Source organism: Lolium perenne, chromosome 5 (assembly GCF_019359855.2).
Source record: "Lolium perenne isolate Kyuss_39 chromosome 5, Kyuss_2.0, whole genome shotgun sequence".
NCBI classification, from domain to species: domain Eukaryota; kingdom Viridiplantae; phylum Streptophyta; class Magnoliopsida; order Poales; family Poaceae; genus Lolium; species Lolium perenne.
Window position 1 is genome coordinate 2,033,722 of NC_067248.2, and position 13,497 is coordinate 2,047,218.

At 48.6% G+C, this 13,497-nt stretch overlaps 1 protein-coding gene and 1 long non-coding RNA gene across 2 annotated transcripts in view; both read left to right on the plus strand.

Moving 5' to 3' along the window:
- Positions 1 to 13,497, plus strand: part of LOC127319773 (putative cysteine-rich receptor-like protein kinase 39) — a 250,813-nt gene that overhangs the window by 70,895 nt on the left and 166,421 nt on the right. The window lies entirely within an intron of this gene.
- On the plus strand, positions 444 to 1,276 carry LOC139830949 (uncharacterized). The gene is made up of 2 exons (XR_011744496.1): positions 444 to 650; positions 745 to 1,276. It is a non-coding gene; the product is annotated as an uncharacterized lncRNA (long non-coding RNA).

Genomic DNA, 13,497 nt, shown 5'->3' on the forward strand with positions numbered 1-13,497 from the left:
AGATTGACAGATGTGGAACATGGATTCTCCTACTCCTGTCGCCTCATTCGTGTGCTATCCAGAATCTGGTCTTAATTATTTCTGCCCGGGCGGGGCTTTGCAGTATTTGGTTACATACACTGATTGCATGGGGATTGCACAGGTATGACATCTTCAATATTGTTTTATAGCAACACATGCAGAGCTCACGAAAAAAGAAGCAAAATATAGTACTATTAATGAAGCATGTGTAAATTATTATGGTGTGCCGCCTCAAGCTCCATGTTTTTGCCAGATCTTGGATTTGCAATCAAATACATGTATTAAAAATATCAACAGACTCCAAAGATATGGTCGCAATATTGCTGTGGTTGAACGTCCCTCGTGTCGTCCGATTACGCTTTACGATGTCGAGGACCACACTGTTGCTTTTTGTGATTCAACAACTCACAGGTACCATTTTTATTACCCTACGCTAGCCAACATCTTTCACTCGGGCAAACATTGCAACTGCATTTCTCATTCCTTCATAATGACGCCATGCATCAACGGTAGAAATAAGTGGCAGCGGTGGATGAATACCTTGCTTTCTAATTTTGCAGGTATGAGAACAGGGTTAACTTTAATTTGGGACTTGTCATGGACTTTGCATACATTACCATGACAAAAAGGTAAATGAATCTTCCACGAAATTCTCGCATCATTTTATTTTCTAGATTCGTATCTCTCTTTCTCTCTCTGTAACCGGGGCTCATATGTGTGTAGCCTCGTCGTCCTATGTCGGAATGGAATTGCAATAGTGGAAATCAATTAATCTTCCACAAAGATCCAGCTTCGAGCGAAGGTGACAGCGGTGGTTTTTGACGTTTACTCGGTACAGTACACTGTATGATGACAATCTTGGTTGTCTTCGTGGATCGTTTTGTATCAGTCAACATCTACATTTTTGCAGCTATCGCGCATTGGAATTTTAGTGGATACCATCATCTTCTATTTGTATCTGCACCAATTTTAGCGGAAGAGCTATATAGAGAGAGAAGAAAACAGGCGTCTCGCATCGCCCATGTTCCTACCCGGAAAAGGCGAACGGAAACACTGCCCAACCGCGTCCGTGCTTCCAATTGCAGAATGCGGTATTCTTCAGTGATCAGTCCGCTACAGGGCTTCAGTGTTCAGTATTTGGGTATGTTATATTGAACAACGCAGGGGCTTGAGGGTTGAACATTGAACGCCAATAGACGCCCTTAGCTAAATTGATCTCGAGGTCGAAAGTTTCTCTGTTCAACTTATATTTCCAGCATGCCTCGTCAGTTACTTCCGAATTTTCTTTTTCGAGAGCACACCAAAGACGTGCCTTATCTTTATAAAAAGCAGACTTTAGATACAAGACGACTACACCTCGCTGCGAACAACGAATGCAGTACAAACTCCACACCGGGTCACCCTAAGACAACCACCACCGACATTACAGCTCGATCCAAAGCAAAAGAGCCTATCCAAGCTAAACGACAAAGCCGCGTCTCGACCAACGCCGGTCACCATCGAAGAACGACAGCTCCAATTGGACTTCCCTTGTCAACGCACCATGCACCCTTGATGCCGAAAAGGAGGTGGCAGGAGAATGGCGGGACTTGATTGGTCCGGAGAAACACATCGCCTTGGACTCTCCGGCGATGGCGTACATGGCGCCCATGAAGGTCGAGCTTGGACAACGACGAACACCGGAGGAACACGACAAGGTACCTGCAACGCTGTGTCTCCAAACGCGATGCTCTCAACAGAGTGACGACGTCCAGAACGCCGCCATCGCGCCGGTTCACTCTGAACCTAGGTTTTCATCCGGAGATCTCCACCAAACCGTAAAGTGAGCGGGGAAGTGCCGAGACACTCAGCGACGCCTCCAAGGAGGGGAACGACGCCCACGGGCGCCGTCGCCACCAGCACCGACCGAAGACGGGCAAGAATTTCGTTCGTGTAGTCGCACACCTCCCACCCTACCCAACGGATTGAGGCAGCTGTCCTTGTCGTTCACACCGCCACCGCCGCAGCACCTCGCCATTGAAGTCGGCATATCGTGGTCCACCAACGCCGCGCACAACGGAGAAGACACTCACCTCCACTCCACCCCGAACGAGGGTGCAGCCTCAGACCACCTCCAACACGTACCAGGCCGCCTCAACGCGTCGTCATCCCACTCCAGGTTGGCAGCAACGCCTGCGCCCCGGCCCTGGAGCCCAGATCGGGCCCTCGAAGCCTAGATCGGGCCCAGGTACTCCCATGCCTCCATCTCCCTCCCCCACAGCAGCGGGCAACCGGGAGGACGCCGCCGCATCATGAAGCCCGGAGGTAGCTGGCCGCCGCGCTAGGAGCTCCCTCCTGGCAGCACTCCATGGCCGCCGCTTCCATGGTTGGGCCGCGCCGCCGCCAGCAGGTCATGCGCCGCCGACCACCACGCTCCCGCCTCACCTGCATCTCCATCGAGCTCCGCTCCTCAACGCCTCCCCGCCATGCGCCGGCGAGCTCCGCCGACCTCGCGCCGACACACCACCTGCGTTGCCCGGGTGACGTCTCCCTCCGCGCGAAGGGAACCCGTCGGGGCGCGCCGACCCTGCCCGCCGCTTTCGACGACCAGGCGCGGCCGCCACCACCGGCGACGGCGGCGCCGGCAGCGTCAACGGCCGGGAGGAGGAGATCTGGGGGGGTGGCTTTTCCTGTTAGGGTTTCGAGCTCTCCGGAGCCGCTCGCGCGAGCGACCCGGTGTAACGGCCCCGGGTAATACCCTATTAGATTTATTTGCTCTTTTCCCTTTTTGCATCATCATGGCATCATGCATCATATCATCAATGTTTTACAAAATAAAAATTATTTTAAACCCTAGCTATTTTTATTTTCCTCTCATATGGGTTATTTAATAAACCCCTCTCCTTCTTTTCATTTAACAAAACCTAAAACCAAAATAAATACTTTACTATTTTAAGTATGTTGTATTCTCTCCCCACCTCTGTATTAAAATTCAAATCCTATTTGAATTGATTTCAAAACTATTTGCAAAACAAATTTCAAATAAACAAAAGAAAACCCCCCTGGGCTCCCTCTCTCCCTGGCCCAACATCCCAACTCCCTCCCCCTTCCCGGCGGCCCCTTTTCTCTCCCCTCCGGCCCAACCCACCCGACCTGCTTACCCCTTCACGCCACCCTCTCCCTCCTTCGCCAGTGGACAGAGGAGCAAGACAGCGACCTCCACCTCCCTCCCCGCGTGAGCTCTCTGATACGTCTCAAACGTATCTATAATTTCTTATGTTCCATGCTACTTTTATGATGATACTCACATGTTTTATACACACTTTATATCATTTTTATGCATTTTCCGGTACTAACCTATTAACAAGATGCCGAAGCGCCAGTTCCTGTTTTCTGCTGTTTTTGGTTTCAGAAATCCTACACAGGAAATATTCTCGGAATTGGACGAAACAAAAGCCCAGGGTCTTATTTTTCCACGAAGCTTCCAGAAGACGGAAGAGGATATGAAGTGGCGCCACGAGGGCCCGTAACCATAGGGCGGCGCGGCCAGCATGGGGCCCGCGCCGGCCTATGGTGTGGGGCTCCCGTGCCTCCTCCGACTCTGCCCTTCCGCCTACTTAAAGCCTTCGTCGCGAAAACCCTAGTACCGAGAGCCACGATACGAGAAAAGTTCCAGAGACGCCGTCGCCGCCAATCCCATCTCGGGGGATTCAGGAGATCACCTCCGGCACCACTGCCAGAGAGGGGAATCATCACCGGAGGACTCTACATCATCATGCCCGCCTCCGGATTGATGCGTGAGTAGTTCATCCTTGGACTATGGGTCCATAGCAGTAGCTAGATGGTTGTCTTCTCCTCTTGTGCTATCATGTTTAGATCTTGTGAGCTGCCTATCATGATCAAGATCATCTATTTGTAATGCTACATGTTGTGTTTGGTGGGATCCGATGAATATGGAATACTATATCAAGTTGATTATCAATCTATCATATATGTGTTGTTTATGATCTTGCATGCTCTCCGTTGCTAGTAGAGGCTCTGGCCAAGTTGATACTTGTAACTCCAAGAGGGAGTATTTATGCTCGACAGTGGGTTCATGCCTCCATTGAATCTGGGACAGTGACAGAAAGTTCTAAGGTTGTGGATGTGCTGTTGCCACTAGGGATAAAACATTGATGCTTTGTCTAAGGATATTTGTGTTGATTACATTACGCACCATACTTAATGCAATTGTCTGTTGTTTGCAACTTAATACTGGAAGGGGTGCGGATGCTAACCCGAAGGTGGACTTTTTAGGCATAGATGCATGCTGGATAGCGGTCTATGTACTTTGTCGTAATGCCCTAAGTAAATCTCATAGTAGTCATCATGGTATGTATGTGCATTGTTATGCCCTCTCTATTTGTCAATGGAAAATGATTGGATTCCCCCGGGGGCTCGCGCGCGCTGCAACCTCCTGATGCATGACCGTGCGATCGCTCCATCCTGCGGGCGCGCGTGTAGCTAGCGCACACCCAGCCCATGCCTCCTGTCCACACGTTTTCAGCAGGACCCACCAAACCTCATCGTGTCTTCCTCTTCTCTTCTTTTTTCTCCCCATGGAACACAGCGCCGCGCAGCTGCTCCTCACGCATCGAGCCGCCACCGCAGCTGTCCTCTCCCTGGCCGCCTCTCCTCTTCCCCGCCGGCGCTCCTCTCCGCCGCCTAGTGCAGCCGACTCGCCCCTCATGCAGCCCGCCACCGGGAGGGTGTCCCTCATGCAGCTCCGCCGGAGATGGAGGCCATGGCGTCCCGCAAGCCTAGTTTCCCCGGCGCCCGCCTCGTGCGTGGCCGGAGATGGAGGCCACCGCGGAGGCCGGAATCCCTAGCTTCACCGGCGAGGCGCAGGTCACCGGCCGGCGTGGACTCCCACCTTTCTGCCTCCATCCCTAGCGCCGCCGGGGTCTCGTCACCTTCTCATGCTCCGGTCGGGTGAACCCTGCCATGGCGCGCATCGCTGCCACACCCTAGCGGCCCGGCGCGGCTGCGCTCCCCTACATCGACCACCGGAGCGGCTGCTCGCCGTCGTCCCGAAACCATGCGCGCCCTCCTGCTTCCCTCTGCTCCAATCCGCCAGCGGCGCTGCTACAATCAATGAGCGTCGATGCTACAAGCAGTCGTCGGTGTTGCTATAGTCGCAGGCGGCGCTACTACTTGCCCCCGAAGGCGCTGCTACAGTTGCAGGCGGCGCTACTACTCGTCCTGGAGCTCGCGGGCGTGCCTCTGCCTGCTAGTCCCGGAGCTCCTCGCTGTGCAAAGGCCCCGCCTCTACTCGACCCGACGTCACGCGCGGCGCCTCATATTCATCCTTAGGGAACCACCTCCAACTTCGTCGCTCCAAACGGAGATGCTTCACGGTGCTGCTACTTTGGGCGTCTGGCGGTGCTACCGATGGAGGCCGGTTTTGCTAACTCTGGCGTCTATTATTACCTTAGGAGTTCAGTGTTGTCACCGACGGAGGGCGACTTTGCTACCTCTGGCGTCTGGTGTTGCTACTAGCAGTTCCGGGCGTCGCTGCCAGGTTGCTACCGACTGCTTCCCTCCTTGCTGCTGACGGCGGGCCAAGTTGCTGCCCACGGCGGCCCTCCTTGCTGCCCACGGCTTGCGACATGCATTACGTGGATTTTGCTGTCATATATAGATTTTTTTGCTACAACCGTTCTATGTTTTTGCTATGTTAGTATATATATTTTGCTACTAAGTATTTTCGGTCATGTATTGGGCGAAGTCTGTTTTGATAAAATAGCAATGACCTCGCTAGAGACCTTGTAAAAAATGCTGTGATGCTATTTTTTTTTGCTATAACTGTTTTGTTGTGTTGCTACTTTAATATAGAAATTTTGCTACAAGGTCTCCGGCGAGGTCTTCGTCAAATTTTTTCCGATGATATTGGGTTTTGCTACATTAGCATTTTTCTGCTACAATAGCTTTTTTTTTTGCTACGAGGTCACCGGCGATCTTAGCTTTTTATTTGATTTCATGACTGAACCGTTTTTTGCTACAATGTAGCAAAAGCGGGTTATTATTTTGCTGCCGGGACGTGTTTTTTTGCTACATTCAGTAAAAGCAAATCTAGCCGTTCAAGATGGCCGATCCGACGGCTGGCGATCCGGGGGCTGGGAAATCAGATCCCCCGGGGGACGCCCAGCAGTTTCCTTTGTCAATTGCCCACCTGTAATTTGTTTACCCAACATGCTATTTATCTTATTGGAGAGACACCACTAGTGAACTGTGGACCCCGGTCCATTCTTTTACATCTGAAATACAACCTACTGCAGTCATTGTTCTCTGCTGTTCTTTGCAAACAAACATCATTCTCCACACCATACGATTAACCCTTTGTTTTCAGCAAGCCGGTGAGATTGACAACCTCACTGTTAAGTTGGGGCAAAGTATCTTGATTGTGTTGTGCGGGTTCCACGTTGGCGCCGGAATCCCTGGTGTTGCGCCGCACTACACTCCTTCACCAACAACCTTCACGTGTTCCTTGACTCCTACTGGTTCGATAAACCTTGGTTTCTTACTGAGGGAAAACTTGCTGCTGTACGCATCACACCTTCCTCTTGGGGTTCCCAACGGACGAGTACTTTACCGTCACAAGGAAGCTACTTTCTGGCGCCGTTGCAACTCCCGCGTCAACTAGCAGCTCTTTTTCTGGCGCCGTTGCCGGGGAGATCAAGACACGCTGCAAGGGGAGTCTCTCACATCCAATCTCTTTACTTTGTTATTGTCTTGCTTTACTTTACTTTATTTTCTGCTTTGTTTGCTTTCTCTATATCAAAATACAAAAAAATTAGTTACTTGCATTTACTTACTGTCTTGTTTGCTTTCTTTATATCAAAAACACAAAAAAATTAGGTACTTGCATTTACTTTATTTTAATTCAGTTTTGCTTAGTTTATTTTTACTGCTAAAATGAGTAATCCTGAAGTTGAAGTTCGTTCATTTAAGCAACAAGGGGGAGAAAGTTTTAAGGATGCTTGGTATAGAATTAGTGATGCTCATCATAGGTGCACTAAGAAACACTCCACTATTATCCTCCTTAGGAACTTTTATGTTGGTATCTCTAGATGGAATAGGTATGTTCTTGATACTCTTGCGGGAGGTAATTTCCTAGGCACTCCTGCTTTAGAAGCTAGTTGCATTATTGAGAGTCTAGTTGGAATACCACCTGTTAATGAAGCTAAAATTGAAATCTCTCTTGAAGATGTCATGAAAAAGTTGGAGGCCATAGAGAAAAATCTTCCAAGTATTGAGACTAAATTGGGAATATTACTTGATAATACTGATAAACTTGATAAATCTCTAGGAGGAATTAATGAAAGAATTGCTGTCTTAGAAACTTGTGCTATCCATGATAATCAAACCCATAGGATTGGTGAACTTGAAGAAGCTATGGGAACCTTGGGTTCAACTTTTTCTTCTCTTAAGTTTAAGAAGCAAGCTTATGTGGGTAAGGAGCAAAAGTTCATGTATGTCTCTAAGGTGCCTAAGCCAAAGAACTATTATAAGCCTAAAATTGATAAAGCCCTTAGTACCACTATGGAAAATTTAGATAATGGAGCATATAAGATACCTATTGTGACAAGTTGTGTTTTTAAGGAAAATTATGATGTTGATGCTTCATCTCTTGATAATACTTGATTTACACTTTCTGCGCCTAGCTGAAAGGCGTTAAAGAAAAGCGCTTATGGGAGACAATCCATTATTTTACTTCTGCACTTTTGTTTTATATTTGAGTCTTGGAAGTTGTTATTACTGTAGCAACCTCTCCTTATCTTTACTTTATTGCATTGTTGTGCCAAGTAAAGTCTTTGATAGTAAGGTTGATACTAGATTTGGATTACTGCGCAGAAACAGATTTCTTGCTGTCACGAATTTGAGTAGCCCCTTCTGTAGGTAACTCAGAAAAATCTGCCAATTTACGTGAATGATCCTCACATATGTACGCAACTTTCATTCAATTTGAGCTTCTTCATCTGAGCCTGTTAAGTGCCGCTAAAAAATTCGTTTTATATCATTTTTATGCATTTTCCGGTACTAACCTATTAACAAGATGCCGAAGCGCCAGTTCCTGTTTTCTGCTGTTTTTGGTTTCAGAAATCCTACACAGGAAATATTCTCGGAATTGGACGAAACAAAAGCCCAGGGTCTTATTTTTCCACGAAGCTTCCAGAAGACCGAAGAGGATACGAAGTGGGGCCACGAGGGCCCGTAACCATAGGGCGGCGCGGCCAGCATGGGGCCCGCGCCGGCCTATGGTGTGGGGCCCCCGTTGACATAGGCATCCCCAATGGGCCTGCTGAATATGGTACCCGGGGTTTACTGAAGGCCCACGACTCGATGAGTATGAAGATTCGGAAGCCCAAGTTAGTATTAAGGAAAGCTAGAAAAACATACTTGTAATCTTTCCGGATGAGTTAGAAACCTTCCCGGACTCTGTAATGTGTGTACTACGAATCCCTCGACTCCACCTCCTATATAAGGGGGAGTCGAGGGACAAAGAGAGGATCGATTGATTGTCTCACGTAACCTTAGTTTTCATATCGTCGAGTACTTTTCGGCTGAAACCTTCGAGATCTACTTGCCCTCTACTTCCGCTAAACCCTAGTCTACAATCTGTAGGCATTGATAAGTTAATCCCTTGTCAATTGGCGCCGTCTGTGGGAATTAGAGGTGTCAAGGATCTGATCTCGATGGCACGTTCAAGATCGTCGACTTCGTCAACTGCAAGCAACGCGATGGATAGAGGTAAACAGATCGAAACTGGTCTAATTGATTTTGTACCTCACCCGCCCTCCCGTTTGGATGCATATGCGTATCTGGAGGAGCCCATGAAGATGACGTTCGGAAAGTTCCACTTCCGCGTCGAGAAAGAAGGAGCGTATCGTCTCGAAATTCCGATCTCATCGGAATTACCAGCGGTCGATCCCGATTTTTCGAGTTCTGCATCGTCAATCGAGACAGGCGACGAGGAAACTTCGTCGCCACGCTTCATCAGTACTGTGGCAAGCGAAAAACTCGCCAAGATCTTCAGCGACATGTCCTTCGAGTCATCCGCGGACTCCGATATAAGCGATGACACGAGCAATATAGACAGCTTCAACTTCATCGACAGATCCAATGTTGTGGGGAAGGTCTTCACCACTCTCTGTGATGGTGTCACCAAACCTGACAAAGTTCAGAATCCAAAATATCATCAGATCTATGCCATTGGAGAGACAAGTCGCCCACAGGAGGAGACGTCAGAGAACTTCGACGATGCGGGAAATCCGTATGTCGACCCTGCAGACCTCACCCGAGGTTTAGGAACAAAATATGTTGGGCCTGGAGTGCGGCAGATGATACAATTTCCGCAGGCAGTATGGGATAGAGTTGCGAGAGCCATTGATGGCACATAACCAATGACTGTAACGGCGACACCTGAGGAGTTACAGGCATATCAATATAGACTCGCACGTATCAGGCGGGAGCTCGAGAAACAAAAAAACGAGTTGGATAGGAGGCAGGAAGCGGCTTCCGCGTCAAGCAGGCGAAGGGCGGAGTTGAGTCGACAACTGCGGTACTTCGGGAGATAGTCACAGAGCAGCTCGAAATAGGGCAAGATCGCGGCTGCAAAATATACCTGAGGCAGATAGGGAGAATTTGGTTCAAAACCTCGACATGTCCTTTATGTCGATAGACACGAGGGGGAACATTATCCCTAAGACACCAGAAGCTGGATACATGGCGACGCAGGCTTTCATCCTCGCATCCAAACCACCTCCCGGAGATCCAAGAGAGGCATTGTACAATATGGCCATGGCAGGAGTTGGTGCCATGGGAACGGCGTTTATAAATTCGCCTCCCGAAGGATCAGCAAGGCAAAATAGTCCACGACCTACTGCAGCAGCGCCAGTTCCCGAGAGAACAAGTGGGGCAAGAGATACAGCAGCCCAAGCACGGGTAGACAGAGCACGACAAAATAGAAGGGAACATCGGCATTCCCCAGAGATAGATGACGAGGACATGTGTGGGCTACCGTGCTTTACAAGGAGGGTCCGGAAAACTCGGGTTCCTTCAGGGTTTAAGTTACCCGATAATTTCAAAAAATTCGATGGCCTGCAAGATCCCGAGGATTGGCTAGTCGATTACCTTGAGACGGTGAAGCTGATAGGTGGAACCAGAGCAACAGCCATGCAGAGTATTCAAGTACATCTGAGTGGAGCCGCAAGATCTTGGATAAAGAAGCTTCCTCCAGGTTCCATCGACAGCTGGGATAGTTTTGAGGATGTATTCGTTAAAAATTTTCGATCCACCTGCAAAAAACCCGCATCACTAGAAGAGTTGAGATCGTGTCGACAGAAGCATGATGAATCAATGAGAAAGTACATCCAGAGGTGGAACATCATTAAAAACTCGGCAGAGAACATATCTGACGAGAGAGCAATAGATGCGTTCGTAGCAGGAATTCGACGAGGAGATTTAGTCGAAGACTTGGGGAGAACTAACCCAAGGACAGTGTCAGCATTGATGGAGATAGCAAACAGGTGGGCAGATGGAGAAGACGCTGTCCACAATAAGCGACACAGGTCACCAGAGGAGGACCGTGGTCGAAACTTTCAAAACAGACGACGATTCCCTCGACAATTCTCGAGTTATGATGCTCCTGATCAAATATCGGCTGGCTTTCGGGGAAGCACTGGAGGAAACAATAGAGATGAATATCAAAGGAGTAACGAGCAGCGAGGCGACAATAGAGATGACTCTCGGAATAACAGACAAAATAGTGGACCAAGGTTTCAGAGACCTTTTGTATCCCCTGAGGATATGATGAACGGGCCATGTCAGATGCACTTCTATGTCGACAATAATGGGAAGAGGCAGTCAGGACATCTACAGAAGGATTGCCGAAATTTTCAAGCAATGTTGAGGTTTGCAGGGCAAGCCAATGCTCAGGCAACAAATAGAAACCCCCAGGGGCCCAGGAGTGAGATCCGCCTACCATCCCCTCCCGCAATTACGGACGAAAATAGACACCAGCTCAGAATAGCGGCAGCACCACACCCACCTCCATATATCGACCCCAATTCCAACGGCGCGGTTTCGATGATTCAGAAAGCTAGGCCGTCTAACAGGGCTCAGAAAGTAATTTCGCGACAAGTGTTCATGGCAGAGAAGATGCCTCCACCAACGACAGAGTACCTAAATTGGTCGGGACAGGACATTGGCTTCACAATAGCGGATCACCCGCAGCAAGTTCCTCGACCAGGGCAGTCAGCACTTATCTTACCAGCAGTGATTGCAGGATTCGACGTATCTCGAGTATTCATAGATGGAGGCAGCAGTCTAAACCTTATGTACGCAGATACATTAAGGAAGATGAACATATCCATAGCAAATCTGAAACCAACTGATACACGTTTTCATGGTATCACGCCAGAGAAGCCAAATTACCCGTTGGGGAAGATCAATCTCGATGTTCAGTTTGGGACCCGAGAAAACTACAGGATAGAAAAGCTGGAGTTTGAAGTCGTGGATTTCCCGTCGCAATATCACGCCTTGCTGGGACGACCAGCATATGCCAGGTTTATGGCGGTACCACATTACACGTACCTGTTGTGGAGGCTACCTGGGCCTAATGGACCAATTACAATCAAAGGAAGTTTCGCGTTAGCTGATAAATGCGACAAGGACTTTCATCGACTGTCAGAAACCTTCGGGATGCAAGCAGAATACATGGCGTCAAAGCTGACAACTGATTATGATGTGTTGCCAGATGTAGGAAGGCCTCTCAGGGAGCCAACCTTTAATACCACGAAAGACTCGAAGGAGGTGCAGATTCACCCGACAGATCCAAAGAAAACGACGTCCATTGCAACAAACATGGACCTCGCATAGGAAAGCGCGCTCGTCGAGTTCCTCCGTGAGCACTGGAAAATCTTTGCATGGTGTCCAGCTGACATGCCAGGAGTACCCAGGGAACTTGCCGAGCACCATTTAAACTTGGATCCAATAGCGAGACCAATTAAACAACCTTTGCGGCGTTTTTCGGAACCAAACCGTAAAGCTATGCTGTCAGAAATTAATCGACTCAGAGAAGCTGCTTTTATTAAGGAACTACATACAGAGGCCACGTGGGTAGCTAACCCAGTGCTGGTCCCGAAGAAAAACACGAAAGTCCTTCGCATGTGTGTCGACTTTACGTGTCTCAATAAACATTGTCCAAAGGATCACTTTCCCCTTCCAAGGATCGATCAAATCATCGACTCCACGGCAGGATGTGAACGTCTTTCCTTCCTGGACGCATATTCTGGTTATAACCAGATTAGATTAAAAGAAGAAGATGAGGTCAAGACAGCGTTCATTACACCTTATGGCGTGTTTTGCTACAAAACAATGCCCTTTGGTCTGAAAAACGCGGGAGCAACATATCAGCGGATGATGCAAAAATGCCTAGCAACACAGATTGGGAAAAACGTACAAGTATACATTGACGATGTCGTTATAACATCAAGAAAGGGGTCAACATTGATCGAGGATTTAAAGGAAACCTTCGACAATCTTGATAAGTTTTGCCTCAAGCTAAACCCGACGAAGTGTTCTTTCGGCGTCCCTGCAGGAGAACTTCTCGGGTTCCTAGTCTCAGCAAGAGGGATTGAAGCCAATCCAGAGAAAATTCAAGCTATCGTAACAATGAGGAAGCCAACAAAGTTAAAAGAAGTACAACAGCTGACTGGGCGAGTCGCAGCTTTAAGCAGATTCGTCGCCAGACTAGGAGAAAAAGCGTTACCGTTCTATGCTCTAATCAAGCAAGGAGAGAAATTCCAGTGGAACGAAGAGGCCGACAGAGCTTTCGAGGATCTCAAACGCACAATTTCGACACCGCCAATCTTGGTGGCGCCCAAGGAGAAGGAACCCCTCTTGTTATACATTGCAGCTACGCCTCAGGTGGTCAGCACAGTACTTGTAGTTGAAAGAGAGGAAGAAGGGAAACTCCATGGAGTACAGAGGCCAGTATACTTCATCAGTGAAGTTTTATCTCCCTCAAAACAGCGGTATCCGCAGTACCAAAAGCTAGCATACGGAGTGTTTACAACCGCAAGGAAGTTGCGGCACTATTTTTCGGCACACCCGATAATAGTGGTCAATGAGGCGCCTTTATCCAATATACTAAATAATCCAGAAGCTACGGGTCGTGTCTCCCTTTGGGGAATAGAGCTTTCCCCTCGGGACATCACGTATGAAAAAAGAAAAGCAATAAAGTCGCAAATTCTACCAGACTTCATCGCAGAATGGATGGAGCTACAAAATACGGGACCCCGGATTTATCGAGAACCTGGACTATGAATTTCGACGGGTCTAAGAGATTAGAGGGAGCTGGAGCAGGCGTGATACTAATATCACCTGAAGGCGACAAATTGAAGTATGTCTTACGAATGACGTTTCCAAACGCATCTAATAATGAGGCAGAGTACG